At 35.1% G+C, this 27,642-nt stretch overlaps 1 protein-coding gene and 2 non-coding genes across 10 annotated transcripts in view; all 3 read right to left on the bottom strand.

Annotated features, from left to right (window-relative positions):
* The window catches only part of LOC139364070 (uncharacterized), a 145,163-nt gene that overhangs the window by 106,913 nt on the left and 10,608 nt on the right, over positions 1-27,642 (bottom strand). For all 8 annotated transcript variants that reach the window (XR_011625309.1, XR_011625310.1, XM_071099406.1 and 5 more), the window contains 2 exons: positions 25,997-26,039; positions 24,522-24,559 (listed from right to left, as the gene is read on the bottom strand). The gene's annotated coding sequence lies outside the window, so the exon portion shown is untranslated. The remainder of the gene's footprint in view (positions 1-24,521; positions 24,560-25,996; positions 26,040-27,642) is intronic.
* On the bottom strand, positions 18,411-18,474 carry LOC112423095 (small nucleolar RNA SNORD109A). Its single transcript, XR_003013565.1, has one exon. It is a non-coding gene; the product is annotated as a small nucleolar RNA SNORD109A (small nucleolar RNA).
* On the bottom strand, positions 24,999-25,065 carry LOC112423092 (small nucleolar RNA SNORD109A). Its single transcript, XR_003013562.1, has one exon. It is a non-coding gene; the product is annotated as a small nucleolar RNA SNORD109A (small nucleolar RNA).

Raw genomic sequence — 27,642 nt, 5'->3', positions numbered from 1 at the left:
GTAAACTATGTACAAAGATGTAATTTGTGACATCAATAACATAAATTAGATGGGGCAGAGCTGCATAGGAATAGAGTTTTTGTATGCAATTGAACTTAAATTGGCATCAGTTCAAATTACATTGTAAGGATAAGAGATGAGAAAGAATGAAATCATATGTAAATCCAAAAGCAGTAAACAATAAGTAGGAATCCATTGGCATTTAAGTCTGAGGGCAAAAAGTTCTAGAAATCCTACAAAAGATAACAGAACAATTTCCAGTTTCTCTTACAGCTCAGGTCAATGGTTTAGTGTCATATGTATCAATTAGAAATCACATGAAAGAAAGAAAAATCCTAAGGATATCAGATTTGTCTGGTGGTTTTATTTTATATAAATGTATATAATTTTCACATTGACTCTTTTAAATACTGAGTTCTACTATTCCTCTGCTTATAACTTTTATCTATTTAATTTACACTTAATTATACTTCCAGGCTGTTGTACAATCCTAATGCTTTCATTTTTTTTCTTTTTCTCAAAGATCATTCTCAACAATTAAAGGGCTCAGAAAACATCCTTTTTGTCATCTTTTCTATAATCTCACAGAGAAAGAGGTGGAGGTGGAGAAAGGATTGGAATTGAGCTAATTCCTGAATGCTTATATTGTTCTAGATATCTCATTTACATTATTATTTAACCTTTCTAAAATCCCTGAATGGGAGAGATTTTAAACAATAAAATTGTAATAAATTTAAAAGTTGATACATTGTCCTCGTGGTAACCACAAAGAAAATATACAAAAAGAAATGAGAAAGGGATCAAAGTGTGACACAAAAGGATAAGCTAGACACAAAGGCAATATTGAAGGAAATGAAGAGCAAAAGAGTTATAAGACATACATAAAACTTTAACAAAATACTGAAAGTATTTCATGATCAGTGATTACTTTAAATGCAAATGGATTAAACTCCCCAGTCAAAAGGCAGAAATAAGCAAAATGGATTTTTTTAAATGACATAGTTTATGCTGTCTATAAGACACTCACTTTAGATATAAAGACACAAACAGGTTGAAAATGAAAGGATGGAAAAGATATATTATGTAAATGTAACCAAAAGTGAGCTGGGGTGGAGTGTAAGGGAATCTAAGATCAGAAAAGATAGGCTTTATGTAAAAAGAAAAAAAAAACTGTTAGAAGACAGTAAGAAGTACATTTTACGTTTATGAAACTGGTCAATTTGCCAAAAAGATACAACAATTGTAAACACTTATGCAGCAAACAGAGCTGGGACTTGAAAGGAAAAACAGAGAGTTCTACAATAATAGTTAAGAGACTTTACTACTCCACTTTTAATAATGGATAGAATAATAAGATAGAAAATCAGTGAGGAGCAGAAAACTTCAACACTATAGATGAATTGGACTTAACAGACGTATAGAGAATATTTCACCTAATAGCACCAGAATAGTATTCTCAATTGCACTTGGAACATTCTCCAACATAGATCCTCTGTTAGGCCACGACACAAGGCTTAATAAATGTTAATAGACTGCGATTATACAAAATATCTTCTGTGATCACAATGGAATAAAACTAGATATCAATAACAGAAGGAAAACTGGGAAATCCACAATATGTAAAAAATTAAATACATTTAAATAGCCAATGGGTCAAGAAAGAAATTAGAAGAGAAATTAGAAAATACCCCAAGACAAACAAAAACTCAACGTATCAAAATTTATGGCAGGTAAGTGAAAGGAACACCAGAAGGAAAATGTATAGCTCTAAATGCTTTCATTTAAAAAAATTTCTCAACCTAAATTTCCACCTTAAAAATAAAAAATTAAAAAAAAAACATTAAAGGGCAGCAGAAGGAAGAAAATAGTAAAGATTCGTGTGGAAATAAATAATATAAAGAACAGAAAAAAGAATAGAGAAAATTAATCAAAGGTTGGTTCTTCCAAAAGATCAACAAAATTGGCAAACATTTAGCTAGATGAGCTAAGAAAAAAGATTCAATGAAACAAAAAATGGAAACTGGGATATTACCAATTTTGCAGAAATAAAAATGATTATTTATAGAACTATAAACAATTGTATGCCAACTAATTGGATAACTTAGATGAAGTGGTCAGATTCCTAAATACCCACAACCTACCAAGACTGAATTATAAAAATCTGTATAGATATATAACTTGTAAAGCGACTGAAAGCATAATCAAAACCACCTACTAGAGAAAAGCCTAGGACCAGTTGGTTCACTGGTAAATTCTACCAAAAATTTAGAAAACAGTTAACACTAGTCTTTCTCAAACTTTTCCAAATAATTGAAGAAGAGGGAATACTTTGAATTTATTCAGTGAGGCCAGCATTGCCCAAAAACTAAAGCAAGGCTAAGATACTATAAGAAAGAAGATTATAGACCAGTGTTTCTTATGAATATTGAAGTAACATGCAAAACAAAATGAATCTAGGTACAGACCTCACAACCTCACAAAAGTTAACTTAAAATGTGTCATACACCAAATATAAAACGCAAAACTATACGATTCCTAGAGAAAACCTAGGTGACCTCAAGTATGGTGATAACATTTTAGATGTAACACCAGAGTCACATGAGATAAGTAATTGACAAATTGGATTTTATTAAAATTAAAAACTGCTCTGAGAAAGACAAGATAACTACAGACTGATAAAAATACTTGACAAAGTATTTTGCTGGTTACTAGGGCCAGAGAATCCAACGCAGACCTTCTTCTGAAAGAACTGGGGTTTGGGTGTGGACTTGTCTTATGGCTGCCTGGCTGTGCAAGGTCTTGTCTTTGTTTCCTCAGGGTCAGAGCAGTCCCAGGTCTGGGGCGGCTTCCCAGGTGGCTTGTGGTGAAAGCATTTAAAGGTAAAAGTTTTTGCCACAGCAGCCTGGGGCAAAGGATGTCAGTTCAGATGAACAATAAACAGACTGAAAAGGTCGGAAAAGGAGATAAATGAGGGAATAAGGACTTTTAAAATTTATTAAAACTCTTGCATCTACTGGGAAATTAAGAAGATCATGTGCATACCCAGGGTAGGATTCATGGTCCAAAAAGATCTGAGATGATGTTAAGCTTTCACCTATAAGATCTGAGATGAGGTTAAGCTTTCACCTATAGCTGGCCTTTAGTCAGTACACAAGCAAGTAGTAGAAGTTAAGAGAGTTGTAAATGGCCTGACTAGGCATTGAATGAGGGCCCAAACAGAGCCAATCAGCAGACATTATTATTATTATTATTTATTTATTTATGTATTTGAGACAGTTTTGCTCTTGTTGCCTAGGCTCGAGTGCAATGGCGCGATCTCGGCTCACTGCAACCTCTGCCTCCTGGGTTCAAGCGATTCTCCTACCTCAGCCTCTCGAGTAGCTGGGATTACAGGCACATGCCACCACACCAGCTAATTTTGTATTTTTAGTAGAGAGAGGGTTTCTCCATGTTGGCCAGGCTGGTCCTGAACTCCCGACCTTAGGTGATCAGCCTGCCTTGGCTTCCCAAAGTGCTGGGATTACAGGTCTGAACCACCGCCCCCGGCCAACATTATTTTTTAAAATCTCTTTCCCTCTTCCTTTTTTCCTCTCTTTTTCTGTTTTTCTTTTCTTTTTCTCTTATTGGCTGTAGGCACTTGAGGAAACTTTCAAAACACTAGCTGACCATGAAATTAACAGAACACAGAATTCAATGGACCCACATAATCAAGAACAGACTTTTCAAAATACTTTAGAAAAAATCACTAACGAGCAAACAACAGCAACATGCAACAAGCAGAAACAAAACCTAAGGAGGGAGGAGAGTTATTTCTAAAATAGCCATGTTGTTATAATACTCAAAATGTCCAATTTTCTAGAAAAAAAAATGAGGCCTGTTCACAGAAAAAAAAAAGAAAAGAAATTAATAGAAAATCTCTATGCAAAAGCTCAGGCAATGGACTTGGTAGACAAATACTTAAATCAACTGCCTCAAATATGCTCAAAGACTTTAAAAAAATACAGACAAATAAGTAAAGAAAACCAGGAGAAAAATGTCTTTCCAAATAGAGAATATCTGTAAAGAAACAGATATTATAAAAAGTAACCAAAAAGAAATTTTGAAGCTGAAAAGTTCAATGAGAAAATAAAAACTTCACTATATAGGTTCAAGCAGATTTGAGCAGCAGAAGAAAAAATAGTAAACTTAAAGATAAGTCAGTTAACATTACTCTGTCTCAGGGAGAGAAAAGAGTGAAGAAAATTAGCAGACCCTCAAAAAACCTGTGTACACAATGGGGTTTACCCCAAAAATGTAAAGGTAAATCAGCATATGAAAATCATATAATATACCACATTAATCAAATGAAAAGAAGACCACATGATAATCTCAATTATGAAGAACATAAAGTCATAAAATCTAACACCATTTTATAATAAAAACACTCAACCAATTAGAAATAGCAGAGTACATCCTTAATATATTAAAAAGCATCTAAGAAAACCCCACAGCTAACACTGTGCTTAATGGTGAAAGACCGAAAGCTATACCCCTAAGATCAGAGAGAAGACAAGGAGAGCTGTGAACAACTTCTATCATACTTTATACTGAAAATTCTAGCTACAGCAATTAGGTAAGAAAAAGAAATAAAGGTATCCATATCGGAGATCAAGAAGTAAAATTATCCACAGAGCAACATATATAGACAACTCTAAAGAAAAAGAAAAAACCTACTAGAGCTAATAAATAAATGTTGCTAATAATAAATTATCAGCAAAGTTGCAGATAATCCAATAAAAGCACAATAATCAGTTGGATTTCTATACACCTACAACAAGCAATGTAAAAGAGAAATCAATAAAATAATGCCATTTACACAGCATCAGAAAGGATAAAATGCCTAGGAATAAATTTAACCAAGGAGTTACAAGTGTCATATACTAAATGTTGCTGAAAGAAAAGAACAAAGATACAAATGGCAATACATCCATGTTCATGGGTTGGAATACAATATTGTTAAGATGGCAATACTACCCAAAGGGATCTGTAGATTCAATATAATTCCTATGAAAATCTCAACTACCATTTTTTTTAAATGAAAAGTCAATTCTGAAATCCATATGGAATTGCAAAGACCCCAAATAGTCAAAACAGTCTAGCAAATGAAAGTCACACTTGGAGGATACATACTTCCTGATTTCAAAATGTATGATAAAGCTATAGTAATGAAAATATTGCGGTGCTGGCATAAAAATAGGCATATTCATGGAACAAGATCTAAAGTCCGAAATAATCCCATACCTCTATGATCAATTGATTTCTGATAAGAGTCGCAGATCATTCCCCGTGGAAAGGAATGATCTCTTCAACAAATCGTGCTGCAGCAACTGAATATGCAGTTGAAATATGAAATTGAAATATGAATTTTCAATTCAATGCAAAAATTGAATTTGGACCCCTACCTCAGAGCATACACACAAATGAATGGAAATTAGATCAATAATCTACACGTATAGACCCAAACTATAAAATTCTCCAAAGATAACGAGAAAAACCTCATGACACTGGGTTTTGCAAAAGCACCACCAACAAAAACAACAACAAAAGCAGATAAATTGGATTTATCAAAAATCAAAACCTTTGTGCATAATGGACTATCACAAAAGTGAAAAGGTAACCTACAGAATGGGATAAAATACTTATAAGTCGTATCTGATAAGAGTTTACTGTATTAAAGAACTCATAAGTCGACAAGATAACTCAGTTTTTAAAATGGGCAAGGCACTTGAATAGAAATTTCTCTAAACACAAATAGCTAACAAGTATATTATAAGATGCTCAACATTGTTAGTCATTAGGGAAAGGCAAACCAAAAACACAATGAGATACCATTGCATATCCACTAGGAAGACTATAATCGTAAAAATATAAAATAATAAATATTGGTAAGGATGTGGAGATACTGGAACTCTCATCCATTGCTGGTGGGATTTTAAAATGACAGAGCCACTATGGAAAAACTTTGGCAGCTATTCAATAAACTAAACATAGAATTATTATTACAACCTACGAATCAACTTTTAGGTATACAACAAAAAGAACTGAGTTATTCAGATAAAACGGAGACATACTACAACATAGTTGAATATCAAAACACAGTATGCTAAGTGAACAAAGTCAAACATAAAGGTCACTTATTGTATAATTCAATTTATACAAAATATCCGTAATACGTAAATTCATAGAAAAGTAGGTTTGTGGTTGCCCGTGGCAGGGAGAAGGAATGGGAATTAACTGCTTAATGAGTATAAAGTTTCCTTCTTTGGATGATGAAAACACTTAGTAATCAGGTAGAGTTAATATTGCATAACGTGTATTACTAAATGTCACTGTATTGTACACCTTAAAATGATAAATTTTATGTGAATTTTACCTCAATATATAGAAGATTGGCAAATGAAATTTTTAAAACGATGATTCAATAGTATGTTCTCTATGTGAAAACTCACTTCGAATTCAATGGCACAGGTAGGTTGAGATTAAAAGAATGGAAAAGATGTATCTTGCAAACAATTTTTTTTAAAAAAAGAATGGGTATATTAATATAACACAAAGTAGATTTAAGAGTAAATAAAAATACCACAAAGATAGGCTCTATATAATCATAAAATAATCAAGCCACCAGGAAGGCATGATTATTCCAGTTGTGTATGCACCAAACAACAGAGCCTCAAATATGTGATGCAAAAACTGATAGAACTGATAGGAGAAATAGACAAATCCACAATTATAGTTGGAGACTTCAGTTTCGTCTCTCAGAATTTCATATAGCTAATGAAATTAGCTTTTTTTTTTTTTTTTTTTTTTTTTGAGATGGAGTCTCGCTCTGTCACCCAGGCTGGAGTGCAGTGGTGTGATCTCGGCTCACTACAACCTCCATCTCCCGAGTTCAAGGGATTCTCCTGCATCAGCCTCCTGAGTAGCTGGGATTACAGGTGCCCGCCACCACACCCGGCTAATTTTTGTATTCTTAGTAGAGACAGGGTTTCACCGTGTTGATCAGGCTGGTCTCAAACTCCTGACCTTGTGATCCACCCACCTAGGTCTCCTAAAGTGCTGAGATTACAGGCATAAGCCACTGTGCCCAGCCTCAAGTACTGTATTTTTTAAAGCCCTTTTTAGTGGTTGCCTTAGTATTACAATTAAATTAACAATTTAAAATAATCTAGCTTGAATGGATACTGATTAGTTTACAAAAACTTTGCTCCAACATAAGTCAGTTCCCTCACCCTTAATTTATATTATTATTGTCTTAAAAATTACATATTTTTTTCTAGCTTCATTGAAGTATGATTAACAAATCAAAATTGTATATACTTAAGATGTACACTATTATGTTTTGATATTCATTATACATCATGAAATGATTACTATAATCAAGATAATTAACATATCAGTTCCTTCAGATAGTTCTATTTTTGTGTGTGTGTTTGAGAATATTGATATTTACTCTTTTAACAAATTTCAAGTATACAAAATATTATTATTAATTATAGTAATGCTGTTGTACACTAGATCTCTAGAACTTATTCATTTTATAACTGAAAGTTTGTACCTTTTGACCAACATCTCCCCATTCCCTGACCCTCCAGTTTCTGGAAACCACCATTCTCCTCTCTGTTTTTATGAGTTTAACTTTTAAAGGATTTTAAAGGTTGGATTTCCTTCTTTGTGAATGCTAAATAGATTCCACTGTGTCTATATACCAGGTTGTCTTTATCTAATTATCTACTGATGAACACTTAGGTTGATTCCATATCGGGGCTATTGGGAATAATGCTGAAATAAATATGAGTGTGCAAATACCTCTTCAAGACAGTCATTTGAATTCATTTGGATATATGCTCAATAGTGAAATTGCTGGATCATATAGTAGTTCTATTTTTAATTTTTTGAGGAACCTCCATGCTGTTTTCCATAATGGCTATTCCAGTTTAAATTCACACCAACAGTGTATAAGGGCCTTCTTTTCCCTTTTCTCTACATTCCCCCAGCTTGTTTTCTTTTGAGTTTTTGATAATAGCCATCCTAATAGTTACAGGTGGTATTTCACTGGAGCTTTCATTTGCATTTCCCTGATGATTAGTGATGTCAAGCATTTTTTCATATGCCTGTTGCCTATTTGTAAGTCTTCTTTGAAAAAAATGTCTATTCAGGTTCTTCACCTATTTTAAAATTGGATTATTTATTTCTGTTGAATTTTATACATTCCTTATATATTTTTGGATATTAACCCTTTATCAGATATGTGGTTTGCAAACATTTTCTCCCATTTCATAAACTGCCTTTTAGTTCTGATGATTGATTGTTTCCTTTGCTGTGCAGAAACATTTTAGTTTGTCAGGGTCCCACTTATTGCCTGTGCTTCTGGTGTCATATCAAAAAAATCATTGCCAAGACCAATGTCAATGAGTTTTCCCCTAAAGATTTTATGGTTTCAGGTATTATATTTAAGTCTTTATCAATTTTGATTTGATTTGTGTGTATGGTGTAAGATAAGGGTGTAATTTCATTCTTTTGCATTTGGATATTCAGTCTTCCCAGTGCCATTTATTGTAGAGACTATACTTTCCCCATTGTGTACTCTTGGCTGCTTTGTTGAATGTTAGTTGACTCTATAAATGTGAGTTTATTTCTGGGCTCTCTATTCTGTTCCATTGGTCTTTCTGTCTGTTTTTATGCCATGCTGTTTTGATTAATAAACTTTGAAGTTAGGTGCTGTGATGTCTCCAGCTTTGCTATTCTTGCTCAAAATTGCTTCATTGAGTCTTTTGCAGTTCCATGCAAACTTTAGGACTGTGTTTTCTATTTCTGTGAAAAATGTCATTGGAATTTTAGTAGGAATTGCACTTAATCTGTAAGTTGCTTTGGGTAGCATGAACATTTTAACAGTATTAATTCATCTGATGAACATAGGTTATCTTTCCATTTATTTCCATTTATTTTCAGTTTCTTTGGTATTCTTTAGTATTTTTTATGATATCACAAATAGGATTGTTTTCTTAATTTTTTGGATAACTTGTTTTTGGTGTTTAGAAATGCAACTTGATACTGTACATTGATTTTGTATCCTGCAACTTTAGTGAATTCTTTTTTTAAGCTCTAACTAAAACAGCGTTTTGGTGGAGTCTTTAGTGTTTTCTCATATAAGATCTTGTCATCTACAGAGACAATTTAACTTCGTTCTTTCCAACTTGGGTGCCTTTTTTCTTCCCTAATTGGTCTGGCTAGAATTTCAACTACTATGTTAAATATAAGTGGTGAGATTGGGCATCCTTGTTTTTGTTCTGATCTTAGGGTCAAAGCTTTTTACTTTTCACCATTGAGTATATTACCTCCAGGTTTGTCATATGTGGCTTTTACTGTGTTGAGGCACATTCTTTCTATACCTGATTTATTGAGGGTTTTTAGTCCTGAAAGGATGTTGAATATTGTCAAATGCTTTTCTAAATCTATTGAGATGATCATATGATTTTTATCCTTCATCCTGTTAAAACAGTGTAACATTTGTTGATTTGATTATATTGAACCATCCTGCATCCCAGGCATGAATCTCACTTGATCATGATCTATGCCATTATAATGTGTTGCTGAATTAGGTTTGCTAGTATTTTGCTGAACATTTTTGCATCTATATTTATCAGGGTTTTTGGCCTGTAATTTTCATTTCTCAAAGTGTTCTTTTTAAATCCTTGATATCAAGGTAAAACTGGCCTCTTATAATGAATTTGAAAGTGTTTTCTCCTCTTCAATGTTTTTGGAAGAGTTTAAGAAAGAGTGGTATTAATTCTTTTTTAAATGGTTGGTAGTCTTCACCAGTGAAGTCATCTGATCCTGAGCTTTTCTTTTTGTGAGATTTTTGAATATTGATTCAATTCCCTTACTCATTATTGATCTGTTCAGATATTCCACTTCTTCATGATTCAGTTTTTGTAGGTTGTATGTTTCTAGGGATTTACCCACTGCAAGTTAACTAATTTGTTGGCATATAGTTTTCTCTTAATTTGTATTGCCTGTGGTATCAGTTGTAATGTCTCCTCTTTCATTTTTTATTTTGAGTCTTCTCTTTTTTAGTCTAGCTAAAAGTTTGTTGATTTAATTTTTTAAAAAAACTATAAGTTTTGTTAATATTCTCTATTGTTTTTCTAGTCTATGTTTCATTTCTTTCTGTCTGAGTTTTGTTATTTCCTTCCCTTTGATAACATGGGGCTTGTTTTTTTTTCCTTCCTTGTAGTTCCTTGAGGTGTAATGTTGTTTATTTAAAATCTTTTTAAAAATGTGTTTATTAATATAAGCTTACCTCATAGAACTGCTTTTGCTGTGTCCTGTATGTTTTGGTATGTTGTGTTTCTACTTTGCTGTCACAAAATTATTTTGATTTTTTTCTTTGACCCATTGGTCGTTCAGGAATATGTTAATTCTATATATTTGTAAATTTCCAGTTTTCTTCTTCTTATTGATTTCTAGTGTTATGCTATTGTGGTGAAAAATAATTGATAGTATTTCAGCTTTATTAAATTTTGTAATATTATTTTGTGATCTAACATATAATCTATCCTGGAGAATGTTCTATGTGTGCTTGAGAAGAATGTGAATTCTGCCACTGTTGGATGAAACGTTCACTATATGTCTGTTAGATCCATTTGGTCTAAAGTGAAGTTTAAGTTAAATGTTTCCTTATTGATTTTATGTCTGGATTATCTATTCATTTTTGAAAGGGAGATACTGAAGTTCACTACTATTACTGTATTGCTGTATATTTCTCCTTTTATATGTATTAATATTTGCCTTATATATTTAGGTGCTTCATCGTTGGGTGAATAAACATTTACAATTGTTATGTCTTCTGGAACAATTAACTGCTTCACGATTTTGACCTTAGCCTTTTGATATAGTTTTTAACTTAAAATCTTTTCTGTATGCTATATGTATAGATGCCTCTGCTCTCTTTTGGTTTCTATCTGCATGCAGTATCTTTTTCTATTTTTTTCATTTCAGCCTGTATGTGTCCTTAATGTGAACTAAATCTCTTGTAGGCAGCACATAGTTGGGTCTGGGTGTGTGTGTGTGTGTGTATGTGTGTGTGGTGTTTATTGTTGTTGTTGTTTCTAAAATCCATTTGTCCATTCTGTTTTTGTTTGGAAAATTCAATCCGTTTACATTTAAAGTGATTATGGACAGGTAAGGACTTACTATTTTCATCATGTTAAATTTTTTCTTGCTCTTTTTACTTACTTTGTTCCTCCCTTGCTGTCTTCCTTTGTAATTTGATGATTTTCTGTAGTGTTATGTTTTGATTCCTTTCTCTTTTTCTTTTGTATATCTACTAGAGGTTTTTGCTTTATAGTTACCATGACACTTACATAAAGCATCTTATAGGTATAACAATTTATTTTAAGCCGATAACAAATTAAATTTGATTACATATGAAAACTACACTTTTACTTCCCTACCCTTGCATGCTATGTTTTTAATGTTCTAATTTACATCTTTTTATACTGTAGTATGCATTGACAAGCTATTGTAGCTATGGTTTTTTTTTTAATACTTTTGTCTTTTAACCTTCATAGTATAGTAAAATTATTTATACACCATCATTATAGTATCAAAGTGTTCTAAATTTGACTTTGTACTTTCCTTTACCAGTGAGGTTTATCATTTCATATTACTAACTAGTGCCATATCATTTCAGCTTGAAGAACTCCCCTTAGTATGTCTTGTAAGGCAGGTCTAGTGGTGATGAACTGCCTCTTTTTCATCTAACAACTGCCTCTTGTTTGTCTAGGAAAGTTCTTATCTCTCCTTCATTTCTGAGGAACAGATTTGCTAGGTAAAGCATTGGTTGGCATTTTTTTCCTTGTAGCAATTGAATAGTTCATCCCACTCTCTCCTATTTTGTAAGGTTTCTACTGAGAAATCTGTTGATAGACTTAAAAGGGTTCCCTGTATGTGATGAGTCTCTTTTCTTTCAGTGCTTTCAAATTTCTTTTTTAAAAACATTATAAATTTTCTAATAACACTTACTGAAATTATATGTAAATAATAATCACAACATAAGAATCCTGTCTCCCTCTTAGTGATTGGTGGTTGCATTGGTTTATTCGTTGTCTTGATTTTGCTTTTGACAGTTTGATTATAATGTGTTTTGGTGAAGTCTTTTTGGAATGTATCCTGTATGGGGATATTTGAGCTTCATATACCTGAATGCTCATATCTTTTCCTAGATTTGGAGAGTTTTCAGCCATTATTTCTTAAATAAGTTTTCTGCCCTTTTCTCTCTTCTCCTTTATGACTCCAATAATCTCTATATTAGTTCTCTTGATGATGTTTTATACATCCTGTAGGCTTTATTTCTTTTCATTCTTTTTTTTTAATCCTCTGATGAATACTTTCAAATAGCCAGTCTTCAGGTTCACAGATTTTTTTCTTCTGCTTGATCAACGTTGCTGTTGTATACGCTCCTTCATTTCATGCATTGTATTCTTTAGCTCCATAATTTCTGGGTTTTCTTTTAAGATAATTTTTCTCTTTTTTGAATTTCTAGTTGTGTTCATGAATTGTTTTCCTGATTTCACAGAGTAGTCTATTGGTGTTCCTTTTAGTTTGCTGAGCTTCCTTAATATAATTGTTTTGAATTTGTTATAAACCAATTTGAACATCTCCATTTTTGGGGAGTTGGTTATTGGAAAATGATTGTGTTCTTCTGGTGGTGTCATTTTTTAAAATTTTTCATGTTTCTTGAATTACTGTACTGCTGCCTTTGCATTTAAAGAAAGAGTCACCCCCTCTGGTCTTTACTGACTGGCCTTAGGAGCGAAACATTTTCATCAGTTAGTGAGGCTAGGGATTTTGAGGTTCTCTCAGACATTGTCTATGGATGAACCTGCTCCACACATCTTGTTCCCTCAAGGGGGCAGATTCTTAAGGTTGTATGCCTTCTGCATTAGTCCATTCTCACACTGCTATAAAGAACTACCTAAGACTGGATAATTTATGAAGAAAAGAAGTTTAATTGGCTCACAGTTCAGTTCTGCAGGCTGCACAGGAAGCATGGTTGGGAGGCCTCAGGAAACTTAAAATCATGGCAGAAGGCAAAGAAGTAGCAAGCATGTCTTACCAAGGTGGAGTGAAAGAGAATGAAGGGGGATATGCTACACACTTTCAAACAACTGGATCTCATGAGAACTTTATCACAAGAACAGCAAGAGGGAAGTCCACCCCCATGATTCAATCACCTCCCACCAGGCCCCTCCTCTGACAAGTGGGAATTACAATTTGACATGAGATTTGGGTGGGGACACACAGCCAAACCATATCACCTTCTCCAGGTTGCATAAAGGCAGGCCAGGTGCTGAAGTCTCATTTTTTTAGGGTGGTGTCCTGAAATTGTCGTGTTTGTGAGCTTTCTTCCAGTTCTGCAGAGTGCAGCCAGCTGTCAACAGTGCTTGCAAGCCATCTGCAGATTCTCGCTGCTTTTCACAGGAGTGTGCTTGGGGAGCCAAAGAGTGGGGGAGGCATTTGGAGCATCTGGGGTTTTGTTGACAAGATGGGAGTGATGCATCCCAAGTGGCTTACAGGTGGGCTCCTGATGGAGTCCATGAAGCAACTGGTAGGATCTATGGCAGTTTCAAGTGTGGGTTGCTGTGAGTCCTCATCTCTCTTTCCTGCTTTACCCTCTCCCAACCACTCCACCTTGCTGATCACCTCAGTATTCTGGGTGAGATGAAAATAAAGTGGATCTCTTGGGCAGGGGCCTGTATGTCTTGAGAAACTGGATACTCATTTATTATACTCTTGTTTTCCCCTGTGGAAGAAATAACGGGCTCTTGTTACTGAGCTGTGCCACTTTTTGGGGAGGGTGATGCAGGTAAAGTGAAACTGTTTATACCATTTCCAATGAATCTATTCTTAGATTTTTTTACTCCACTGGTGTGCTGAACTTTTACTGTCAACTCCTGAACTCCCACAAGGTACTCTTGCTCATGAATGGTTGTCAAAATTGATACTTATGTGGGAAAACAATTACAGAAAACTCCTATTCTGACATTTTGGTGCTATTACCCAAAATTACATCTTTATATAATGCCATCAACACAAATTTATAATTGAGATTATGTTTTCAATCAAATAGGAAAAAGACAAATGTTATAAACAAAATAAATTTATACTTTGTTTTAAACTTACACATGTAGTTTTACTGGTTCTCTTTATTTCTTCTCGTGGATTTGATTTACTCTCCAGTGCCTTTCTATTTCAGAGTGAAGGAGTTCCTTTAGCATTTCTATTAGGACAAGTCTTATAGAGAACATTTCTCTGAGATTTTGTTTAGGAATGTCTTCATTTCTTCTTTTTGAACAATAGTTTTGTTGAATCTAGAATTATTGGTTGAAAGTTTTTATTTCATCACTTGGGTTATGTACATTGCCTTTTCAGCCTGCATGGTTTATGGTAAGAAGTCAATTGTCAGACTTATTGAGGATGGTGTGTATGTTATGAATAATTTTTTTCTTACTATCTTCAAGAATTCTCTCCTTGTTTGTCTTTTGACATGTTGACTGTGATGTGGCTAGGTGATGATCTCTTTGAGAGTATCTTACTTGGATTTTATTGGTTATCTCGGGTATATAAATTCATGTTTTTCATAAAATTTGGGAAGTTATCTTTCCTTCTCCTTTTTTCATCCTTCTAGGGCTCCAGTTTATGCATCCACTGGCATGAGAGACGCTGTTCTACGGTTCTTTGTTACTCAGTTTTCTTCATTTTTTCCCACCTCTGTTGCTCAGACTGGATAATCTCAATTGACGTATCTTCAAGTTCACTGATTCTTTCTTCTGCCTGCTCAAATCTGCAAATAGAGGCCCTCTTGTTTCAACTGTCTAATTTTTTTGCTTTACATTTTTTCATGTTGTCTTTTCTAATTTCTCTCTCTTTATTGGTAGTCTATATTTGGTAAGACAGTATTTTTATACCTTTCTTTAACCCTTTCGACATGTTTTTCTTTAGTTCTATGTACGTATTTTTAATAGCTGGTTCAATGTCTGTCTACTAAGATCAACATCTGGTCTTCCTTAAGGATAATTTCATTGACTTCATCTTATCCTATTTGTGCCATATTTTTCTGTTTCTTTGCATGTCTCGTACTTTTTTGTTGAACAATAGACATATTATGTATAATGTGGCGACTCTTCAAATCATATTCTCCCCTTTCCCAGAGTTTTTTTTGTTGCTGTTTTTTTTTTCACATGATTTTCCCGGACTAATTCTGTAAAGTTTATATGCCCTGTAGTATGTGGATACTGAAGTCTCTGCTCAGTTATAGTGCACAGATAATGACTAGAAAGAGATTTCCTTTAATGCTTCTAACTAACATGCTTCTCACCCTTTCCTAAGGTGGTGTGTGTGTGTGTGTGTGTGTGTGTGTGTGTGTGTGTTATGGTTCCCATTCAGCACTTAGGTAGTTCACAACTCTTCCTTAACTTGCCCAGAGCATAAAAGGAAAGCCAGAGGTAAACAATTACATGCATGTGGCTTTCTTTTTTTATTCTTTTTTCTTTTCTTTTTTTTTTTTTTTTGAGACAGAGCCTTGCTCTGTCGCCCAGGCTGGAGGGCAGTGGCGTGATCTTGGCTCACTGTAACCTCCGCCTCCCGGGTTCAAGCGATTCTCCTGCCTCAGCCTCCTGAGTAGCTGGGGTTACAGATGCGCACCACCACACCTGGCTACTTTTTGTATTTTTAGTAGAGATGGGGTTTCACCACATTGGTCAGGCTGGCCTCAAACTCCTAACCTCATGATCCGCATGCCTCAGCCTCCCAAAGTGCTGGGACTACAGGTGTGAGCCACCACGCCCAGCCTGCATGTGGCTTTCTAGATAAAAAGGAATGTGTCAGAGCTTTTTGAAACAGCCTCTAGACATCTCATTCCCAAGATTTTAGTTTTCAGTTTTTGATCAGCTTCTTGTTTATCCCAATTCAGTTACCAACACTGCAGGCAGTTGTGATAGTCAACAATTGCCATGGATTCTTTTTGACCAATACCTTGAAATTGAGATTTCCTTACTTAGTGAGCACTGAGTCAGTCCAAATGAATATAAATCATATAGATTGGGCTTTAGAGGTCAAATAGTGATAATTATATGGGGACGGAACTTTTTAGGAAATTTCCAAACCTTTCTTCTTCTCCAGTGGTTGCTATGCTGCTAATTTTTAAGACTACTACAGTACTAGGGAGAAAAGCATGGGAAGGAGGCATATTAAAATGCCACAAAGCTGGCTGTTCTTACTGATTCAGCCATTTTTCTTGCATAAATGTTCTTTGGAATTTTGTAAGCCTTTGGTTAATTTCCAAAGTTTTAGAAAATTAATTTCGACTATTTCTGTCAAGGCTCTTATAGGTTTTATGGAGGAGTAGATTTTGGGAGGCTCTTACTCTGACTTTCCAGAAGTGATTTTCCTACATTGGTTGATCTTTACATATAAAACCAACCTTAAATTCCTTGGGTAACCCTCACTTGGTCATAAAGTATTTCTACATTTCATCTGCTAAAATTTTGATTAGATTTCTTTGCATTTATGTTCATGAGGAATAATGTATATTCTTCTTTTTAAATTTCTGTGCCTTTTTTTCTTACCTGGGTATTGCTGTCCAAATAGAATAAGTTGGGAAATATTCCCTTCTTCTAAATGTTCTGGAATGTTGTAGAGGATTAGCATTTTTTTTTTTTTCATTTCATATGAAGCTAGATGTGCCTGAAGTTTTCTCTGTTGGAAGACTTTTAACTACAAATTCAATTTACTTGATACAGGGCTATTCAGGTTATTTACTTCTTCACTGAGTTTTTGTAGTTTGTGTCTTTCAAGGAATTTCTCCATTTCATTTAAGTTATTGAAAAATGTTGGCATACATTTTTTTTTCTTGACGTAGGGTCTTGCTTTGTCACCCAGGCTGGAGGGCAGTGGTGCAAATATGGCTCACTGCAGCCTCAACATTCTGGGCTCAAGTGATCCTCTCATCTCAGCCTCCCAAGTGACTGGGATTACAGGCATGCAACACCACACCCAGCTAATTTTTGTACTTTTTGTGTAGACAAGGTTTCAACATGTTGCCCAGACTGGTCTCAAATGCCTGAGCTCTAGCAATCCTCCCACCTCAGCCTGCCAAAGTGCTGGGATTACAGGGGTAAGCCACCATGCCTAGCTTACATGCCCCTTTTAAATAATTTTTCCTTATTATCATTTTAGTATTCATAGAATCTGTAATGATTTACCCTCTTACATTTTCAAATATTGGTATTTGTGTTTTGACTTTTTTTCTTAAATTGGTCTGGTTACAAGTTTTATCAATATCTTCTCACTGGGCTATTTTTTAATTTTCTCAAATTTTCTCTGTGTTTTGTTGTTTTATATTTCATTGATTTCTGCTCTTACCTTTATTAATGCTTTTATTTTACTTAACTCTGGGTTAATTTGTTCTTTTCTAAGTTTCTTAAGGTAAACTACAAATTTACTGATTTAAAACCTGTTTTCTTTTCTAATATAGGCATTTCAGTGCTATAAATTTCTCCCTATATCCTGTTTTATCAGTATCCCATACAGTTTTAGATTCTATATTTTTATTTTTATTCAGTTCAAAATACTTCAATTTTCCTTTTTTTCGTCTTTTTTTAAACCAATAAATAGGCCAGAAATGCTAATTTAAATTTCCAAACATTAGGAGATTTAGGAGAGTAAGAGATATTCCTCTTACTCTAATTCAATACCATTGTGGAATTAAATTAACATGGTTTACATGAATTTAATTCTTTAAATGTGTTAAGACTTATTTTATGACCCTCCCATCAAATGAAGAATTTTAAAGGAATAGGGTTCTGCTTATTTTTATTTCCTGACATACTCTTACTTGTTATAGCCATTCTATCTGCCAAAAACATGCAGAAAAAAGGCACACAAATCAATTGGAAAAAAAATACATAAATACTAACTATAATGAGACCCCACAATTTGATCCCAGTGTAATTGTGTAATGTCCAAGTTTCCTATATTCTCTTAAAACTTTCCCAACATTATTGACACTAATAATTCACTTTGTAGTCACCTGATCATTTAAAAAATTTATTCTAGATGTTCATATATTCCATTTTTTACTCAAGCACTGTACACAATCAACAACAAATAGTTCAAAATAAATGAAACACCAGACCCCTCCCTTACTGTAAAACCCTAAGGTGAAGTCTGCGTAAGAAAGCTATTATGATAGTGCCATTTTCTGAGAGAAAAGAAAGGCATGTACACAGGGGCTATGTGAGATAATTCAGGAGGTCATCATATTGAACCAATTCTAAAAGTCCTCTCTTTCTATTAAGGAACATTCAGCTAGACTAGTTGAAATCTGAAAACAATCTTTCAGAATCCTGAGATAACTATCGTCATCATTGATCTTGGTAAGGCAGCTCCTGACAAATTAGCACTTCTATAACTGGGTTACTTTCCAATAGAGTTGTTATTTGCATTAAGAATTCAGTATACACTTCAGCTTTACTATTGAAGCTGGCAATATGTCAACCTTATAAACTTCAGCACAGTCACTTCTCCTGAAGGGGACAGCACAGGTTGGGAGATGGCACTGTTGACATATATAAAAATTAGAATGGAACAAGTAATGCTGCATGAATCGATTTTCAATATTTATCACTTTGATTATTGGAGCAAAAAGGGATCAACACTAAAACAACACCTACTATAAACCTGCTTTCAACTTTGTCTCTCTTTACTCTCCTAAGCAGTGTTTATCCATATTTGAAAAATAATATTACTGCCAAATGCTCATCTGTTGATTGCATTACTACATACAATCCTATATTTAGACTCTACCAAGGTTTCCCTGGCATGTGTGTTTTTTCAGTTTTCTCTTAGATGTGTTTATCCAAACCAAGGGCATCATTAACATAAGCTTACACTTCAGTCTCTATCTCATCATGCCAACTTTGCTGCAGTTTCTTAATCTGATTGTAATTTTCAGGAAGTAAATAAATAATGGATTTACCACACATATAGGCTAGCCAAAAAAAAAAAAAAAAAAAAAATTACATTGGATTTGTCTTCACACAAACTGTATACTTTGAAACTACTGACATAAGATAATCATGAAATATTGTGTACACAGGGATTTGAGCCTGCTATGTCTTCTGGGAATGCTTGATCTGTGGGCTCATTCCAGAACTGGGGGAGCCATGTTTTCAGCATGATTCTAACCACAGTCAGAGTGCATTGGAAACTTGATGCTCTTGCTTCCCTGTCAAATTCACACACACACACACACACACACACACACACACACACGGGCGCTCATCTAAATAAGCCATACAACGTTTATAGGGTGGTTGGTTCAAAATAAAAGCATGTATTTCAGTACCTCTTGGACCTTTCAATGAGATAATCATGTCCATGTTTTATAGCCCTTTCAGCACACTTCTGTAAAGTTATGTGAACATCGTACAAGATAAAATTCTTTGTGTTCTGTATAATTGATTGACTACTTCAACCTGACACCCTCACTTATGGCTTTTACATATTTCTGATTTGTTCATTCTCAAGAATACATTGCCAGCACTAAGGACAAAGATATGGCTTTAAAAAATACCAAATATGAATCTGTTCAAATTATCTGGAAGGAAACACACATAATACCAAAATCTTAAAAATTCCTGTTACAATGTTAAAATTGAGAAGAGTATTTGAGAACTGTCCTGATAAATTTCTCTAACTTTATAGTGTGGATGGTATCCTGGTTAATTTCTTCATGTTAACATAACTTTATCAATCTTATCAATTTTGCCCTCTCACTGTCATCTTTGCATTGCCTATCACAGGTTATTAATTTATTATGTATTAATTTATAAATATATACATAATTATTATAAATAAAACTGAAACCTGTATAATTTATCCAGGCAATGGCTCTTTCAAAACTTCTGAATTTTAGTCTTCAAATTTTTTTTGCAATTAGGAATGTTTAAGTGATTGGAAATAAAAGACTATCCTGGTATGACTGTCAGTGATAAATGCTGTAGTTATGGCATACGTTTTGTAATAGGACTGCCAATTTTCATTGTATTAACTATAACCTATTTTAATCTATTTTAATAATGTTAAACATATTTATCAGTTAAGAATCTACATGAAAAAACCTGGATCCTGAGCAAGATGGCTGAACAGGAACAGCTCCAGCCTCCAGCTCCCAGTGCGAGCGACACAGAAGACGGGTGATTTCTGCATGTTCAACTGAGGTACTGGGTTCATCTCACTGGGGAGTGCTGGACAATTGGTGCTGGTCAACCAGCAAGAGCTGAAGCAGGGTGAGGCAACAGCTCACCTGGGAAGCACAAGGAGGAAGGGAATCCCTTTTCCTAGCCAAGGGAAACAGACACACAACACCTGGAAAATCAGGTAACTCCCACCCTAATACTGAGCTTTACCAAGGGTCTTAGCAAACGGCACACCAGGAGATTATATCCCACACCTGGCCCGGAGGGTCCCACACCCACAGAGCCTCCCTCATTGCAAGCACAGCAGTCTGAGATCTAACTGCAAGGTGGCAGCGAGGCTGGGGGAGGGGCGCAAACCATTGCTGAGACTTAAGTAGGTAAACAAAGCTGCTGGGAAGCTCAAACTGGGTGGAGCCCACCACAGCTCAAGGAGGCCTGCCTGCCTCTATAGACTCTACCTCTGGGGACAGAGCATAGCTAAACAAAAAGCAGCAGAAACCTCTGCAGATGTAAATGACCCTGTCTGACAGCTTTGAAGAGAGTAGTGGGTCTCCCAGCACAGAGGTTCAGATCTGAGAACAGACTGACTGCATGCTCAAGTGGGTCCCTGACCCCTGAGTAACCTAACTGGGAGACATCCCCCACTAGGTGCAGACCTATACCTCACACCTCACACGGCTGGGCACACCTCTGAGACGAAGTTTCCAGAGCAAGAATCAGACAGCAACACTTGCTGTTCAGCAATATTCTATCTTCTGCAGCCTCTGCTGCTGATAACCAGGCAAACAGGGTCTGGAGTGGACCTCAAGCAAACTCCAACAGACCTACAGCTGAGGGTCCTGACTGTTAGAAGGAAAACTAACAAACAGAAAGGACACCCACACCAGAACCCCATCAGTACGTCACCATTATCAAAGACCAAAGGCAGATAAAACCACAAAGATGGGGGAAAAGCAGGGCAGAAAAGCTAGAAATTCAAAAAATCAGAGCACATCTCCCCCTCCAAAGGAACACAGCTCATCACCAGCAATGGATCAAAGCTGGATGGAGAATGACTTTGACGAGTTGAGAGAAGAAGGCTTTGGTTGATCAAACGTCTCAGAGCTAAAGGAGGAACTACGTACCCAGCGCAAAGAAACAAAAAATCTTGAAAAAAGAATAGAAGAATGGAAAACTAGAATAATCAATGCAGAGAAGGCCACAAACGAACTGATAGAGATGAAAACCATGACACGAGAATTACGTGACAAATGCACAAGCTTCAGTAACCGACTTGATCAACTGGAAGAAAGAGTATCAATGATTGAAGATCAAATGAATGAAATGAAGCGAGAAGAGAAGTGCAGAGAAAAAAGAGGAAAAAGAAATGAACAAAGCCTCCAAGAAATATGGGATTATGTGAAAACACCAAATCTACGTCTGATTGGTGTACCTGAAAGTGATGGGGAGAACGGAACCAAATTGGAAAACACTCTGCAGGATATTATCCAGGAGAACTCCCCCAACCTAGCAAGGCAGGCCAACATTCAAATTCAGGAAATGCAGAGAATGCCACAAAGATACTCCTGAAGAAGAGCAACTCCAAGACACATAATTCTCAGATTCACCAAAGTTGAAATGAAGGAAAAAATGTTAAGGGCAGCCAGAGAGAAAGGTTGGGTTACCCACAAAGGGAAGCCCATCAGACTAACAGCAGATCTCTCAGCAGAAACTCTACAAGCCAGAAGAGAGTGGGGGCCAATATTCAACATTCTTAAAGAAAAGAATTTTAAACTGAACAATGAGATCACTTGGACACGGGAAGGGGAACATTACACACCGGGGCCTATTGTGGGGAGGGGAGAGGGGAGGGATGGCATTGGGAGTTATACCTGATGTAAATGATGAGTTGATGGGTGCTGACGAGTTGATGGGTGCAGCACACCAACATGGCACATGTATACATATGTAACAAACCTGCATGTTGTGCACATGTACCCTAGAACTTAAAGTATAATAATAATAAAAATTTTTTTAACCTTCAAAGTCTTAAACTAAAAAAAAAAAGAATCTACATTAAATAAAATATATTTTATGTTTAAATAATAAAATATATTTTATGTTGTATAAATATATATCTTCTGTATAAATATAAATGTATATGTTGTTTAAATTATATCTATGTTGTGTGTATATATACAATGTAGATAACTTTACCTTGACATTCTAATACATTACTGAAATAATGGTAACCTAAATATTTCATGATTTGACTATATCTCATTAAAGAAACCACATGGACCTAATTTTCAAGCATTACTCATTCTAGGAATGCTCTACAGAAACAGAGGCATGAGTGCATAAAAACTGGCATATTCTGATTATAAATATATGGATATCTTGCAGTAGCAAAATGTTCATAACCATTATTCTGAACAGAAGAAATGGCTAAGGAAAATGTGGCGTCCTTCACATTCACCAAAAACACTGACACATCTATAGTTTTTGACATAGAGATCTCAAGACCTATAGGACCTCAGGAGATTGTACAACATATATTACTACCAAAATGTCAAATCTAAAGCTCATTTACAATAAAATTAATTGGTTATGATCAATATATCTTATATAGAAAGATTAATGATTGATAGATACTTGTATTAGCATAGAAATTTTTTCCCTAATATAGGGCAGATGATTAAACATATTTCCTCTGGAAAGCATGCGGAAAAGGTTAAAATACATCTGTCATAAATAATTTTATATTCTTCTATATTGCTAAGCTTTCTTAAAATGAAGTGGTTACTCTTGGTAGTAATTTATGGCTGGAGCTCTTTGATCTTAAACTAAAAAAAAGGGAAAATTAGGGAAGCAGGATTAAAAGTTGAAACACATTTTAGCTTTAGTGTGTCGAGAGCTCAAAAGGTGAAAAGCACTTAAATTTATCAGTTGTGTATTGACTAAGTAATCTCAAAGGAGATCCTTAAGCAAGGAGTTCACCGTTCTGACTTTTGGATTTATACTTTACCCAACTTCATCAACATTTCCCCAAATTCTCAACCGTACAATGCATGTGGGCCTCTATTAAGATGTATGAGAAACTTCTTTGCATGTGTTGTGGAAATAATCATACTAAACCTTAATAACTATATTTGCTTGTATATTCAATTATGTAGCACATAGAATAGAAAAGCATGAAGGTATCCCATTAATTCCCTCTCTGCAAAACAAGAGACATGTTCAAGTGATCTGTCAAAGAAAGTATAAAGAATTGAGTACCAAAATACATGAATATGTAGGGACAATACTGCAATCTTTAAGACTTGAGATTGTTCAGCATGTTTTTATAACAGAGAAAAAAGTGTAAGAGAATTTAAGAATATGCATAGAAAAAACAGAAATGTGTTAAAATAAAAATACTTGAGTAACTACTCACGACACGATTTGCTAAAAAGGCCTATGCTAAAGAGAGAACGTACTTGATCTATTATGAGGGCATCGATCAATAAGCACCATGTAATACACAATCTACTTGAGACTTTTTTATGTATTAACCAATATTTTGACTAGTTTGATGAGGTTTTTTTTACTTTCTATCGAAGAATAATATACATGTAGAAAAGTGCATCCACTAAAATTGTAAAGCTCAATGTATTTGCATGATGCAAACACAGCAAGTACTCAACACACAGATCAAGAAATAAAAATTACACGCATACTAGAAACCACCCAGGTGTCTTATATCTATGATTATCTCAGGCATGCCATCAAGAGAAGAAAATTTCCTATATAACTTACCTTGCTGCAACAACGAGAAAAAGAGTAATTCAAGTCAATACTTAATAATTCAATTAGAAGCAGAAATATAATGTAGTATGACCACAAAGATCTTATGAACCATGGAGTCTCTATTCTGAAACCCCAATAATTAAACAGATGAGGAAACTCTGTTAATATTTTGGTACACCTGGATTTCACTACAATAAATTTTGATCCAATATGAAATTGCCAAAAATTCTCTTAAATTCTACATTTTTCCATAAAAGCAGAAGAGAGTTAAAATTAAAACAGAAATGATAGATTCAATAGTGTAGGTGACATGGTGAGGGTCTCAATGAGGAAAAGGACGTATCATCAAAATGTCCTTCAATAAGCTTCTGAAAAGATATACACAACAACCTAAAGACCTAGCAAAAAGCACATGACATATGAATTTCAAAAGATAATGGTTTAGGTACTCACCCCTATTCTCTGAAGTGGAGGATCAGACTCCAGGCCTTCTATCTCAGCAAAACATGAAAGAGAAAAAAAAGCAAACATAATCTTAGAAAATACTCCACAGTAAAAATAACAAAGCACGAAACGTGGTTCCATTGTCATTATTTAATAAAGGCATGCCATATTTCCTTCTTTCAGCATAACACTAATGAGATTTGCAGACATATCACAGTTGCTTGACCCTTAATTCAATCTTCTAAAGTTTTTCATTTGTTACTTAAGAACATCTTTCCTATATGTAAGTATCTATCTACAATTAAAGCAAGTCTTGGGTGACTAAGCATACTAAAGAGCATACTGACTCCTAAGACAAGATGCTAATGCCCTCTCAGGAGAGATAGAAAAGGCATGCTCACAGGGGTACTCTGTTGTCACTGAGGGATCCCCAAATAGAGCCAGGCTCTGAGAGTCTTATTTGTCCTATTGGAGGGCTGCACATCTGGACCTCAGATTGACATCTGGAATGAGTCCCTCAGCATCCTCAGACAATTATTCTCATCATCGATCCAAACAAGCGCCCTCCCAACAAATAAGCATTTCCACAGCCAGGCTTATTTTGTGCATGGTTATCTAATGCATCATCAGTGAGAACAGTAAATGTACAGTAGACATTTGTTTAGTATCTGAATGATGGAACTCTCATATACATAGCATGAAAAAACATATGACTGAATTGTTCCAATAAAATTAGATTAAAATCTGGCCACGGTGGCTCATGCCTGTAATCCCAGGACTTTGAGAGGCCAAGGCGGGTGGTCACAAGGTCAGGAGTTCAAGACCAGCCTGGCCAAGATGGTGAAACCCCGTCTCTACTGAAATACAAAAATTAGCTGCGTGCGGTGGCACCCACCTGTAATCCCAGCTACTCAGGAGGCTGAGGCAGGAGAACTGCTTGAACCCAGGAGGCGGAGGTTGCAGCGAGCTAAAATCATGCCACTGCACTCTAGCCTGGGCAACAGAGCGAGACTATGTCTCAAAAAAAAAAAAAAATCTATTGGGGAACTTTATAAAAACTCTTTAATCAACTAAAAGTTTAAGGAGTAAGTGAGGTAGCAGAATAAATATATGGTATTATTACGGTACTAATATGTATAGAAACATCTATGTTATGAATATGCTAGATAAAGATTCAAAAAAACAATAGTTAGAACATGTGAATTTCACTACGAGATTATTTTCACCCAACATGAATAGTGAAAAAAGGAAATATGTCAGTGTTTCTCCACCATTGTTTAGGTCATTTCAAAAAGAGATTTAAAGAGAAGAGACAATAATGAGGAATCCTTGAGCAAGGTAGGGACACCCCTGGGGAAATATATCTACCAAAAGAATAATCTCTTTTCAGCCTCTGAAATAATGAACTCGCAGTCCTTGACGTTCTGAAATCATTGTCCGCAGAACACACAAAGAATTTCAAAACTACCAAAGTGGCTGCTCACCTCTTTTCCCTGAAGTTTCCTTGAAGTTGTTTGATCTTTTAACCTGCAGCAAAATATCACATAGAAAATAAATCAGATCAGAGAATGCTCCTAATTAATAAAAAATAAAGCACAAGATTGGTTCCATTATAATTTCTTATCATACAGGCATCTCAGCACTCTAATCCTTGCTACAAACATCAGCATTGTTTGATCTCATTACCTTTGTCATTTCATTTATAAGTTTCTTTCCTCCTTGAATTCTTTACTCTGAAAATAGCCAATTTCCTCTCTACCAAGCTATCCAAGCGACACAGCAGTTGTATCTTGAATGGGAAATGCTAAAGTTGTAGTCTACCAATAAAGATTTTATGAAAATACACTGTGATGTGAAAAATGAAAGACACAAGATAGTGGTATTGTGAGATAATTGAGTTCACCAACTGGGCCTGCTCTGAATGTGTTATTCATCCTGTTGCAATAGAATAGATGGCCATTCATTCAGCCACACCTCAGCATCTCAGATACTTGTGCTTATCCTTGATTCAGACAAGTCTACTACCAATAAGTAAACACTCCTCACACCACACTGAGGCTCCTAACAATGTATCTTCTACATTCAGCTTATAGCAAAAAACAGCTCAGGCGGATGTCTGACCTGACTTTAGTGAAACTGGCTTTCACGACAACTCCAGAAGCTTCTCAGAACCCTTTGGTCTAAGCAAAATGTGAAGTGATATTGCAGTGGGATGGCTGTCAATGCTGATATATTTACTTAATATGATAAAAATAAAATGTCAGGAGTTACCTATGAAGATTATATCATTTAAAAGATTATTAATGTATGTTAGGATCCATTTGACAGCAGCATACAACATGATATTCCTTCCATGTGACAGGTGTATATTCCCTATCCAGGGTAGAAGACTAGCATACAAATGTCACTAATATTGTGACGAAGTAGAAATAAGACAACTAAACACAGGAGGAGGAAAGAAAAAGAGGAAAACCAAAAGCACTCATGGGTACCCTCCCATGTACCCAGCATGCACTGTTCAGCCACATATACCCACCCACCCTCCTGAAGGCCCAGCACAGACAGCATTGTGTTTAAATCCCTGATCTACCATAAAGCTCATGTTGCAAGAGCAGTAGGGGAGTGTTAAAGAACATCCCCCAAACTCATAAATCAGAAGTAAAAGATTAACTAGGAAAACACAGAACTAGCAGAATGAAGAGAGGTACAAAAGTAAACACTCCAACAAAAATAACAACTCTCCCAAGTATGAATAAATAAATAAATAGGCAAGCAAAGACTACACCGTGACCAAAGAGCACAGCAAATATAAAGAAAACACAAACACAATAAACATCAGTCATAGCTACACACACACACACACGTGTGAGTGGACTCCACACACCTACTAGAAGAAAAATATTTTCAGCAGGCTCACAAAATAAAACGTAATATGATTTCTATGAGAGATGCATCTAAAACAAATGGATTCGAAAAGACTGAAAATAAAGGGATGGGTGAAAGTATATCAGGCACATGAAAACAAAAAGAGATCAGGAGTAGTGATTCTTATATCACACAATGTATTCAAGTCCCACAATGTTAACCAAGGCAAAGAAGAACACATTTTTTATGCTAAAAGATATAATAC

The sequence above is a fragment of the Macaca nemestrina genome, chromosome 7 (assembly GCF_043159975.1).
Source record: "Macaca nemestrina isolate mMacNem1 chromosome 7, mMacNem.hap1, whole genome shotgun sequence".
NCBI classification, from domain to species: Eukaryota; Metazoa; Chordata; class Mammalia; order Primates; family Cercopithecidae; genus Macaca; species Macaca nemestrina.
This window is presented reverse-complemented; position numbering and strand designations above follow the sequence as displayed.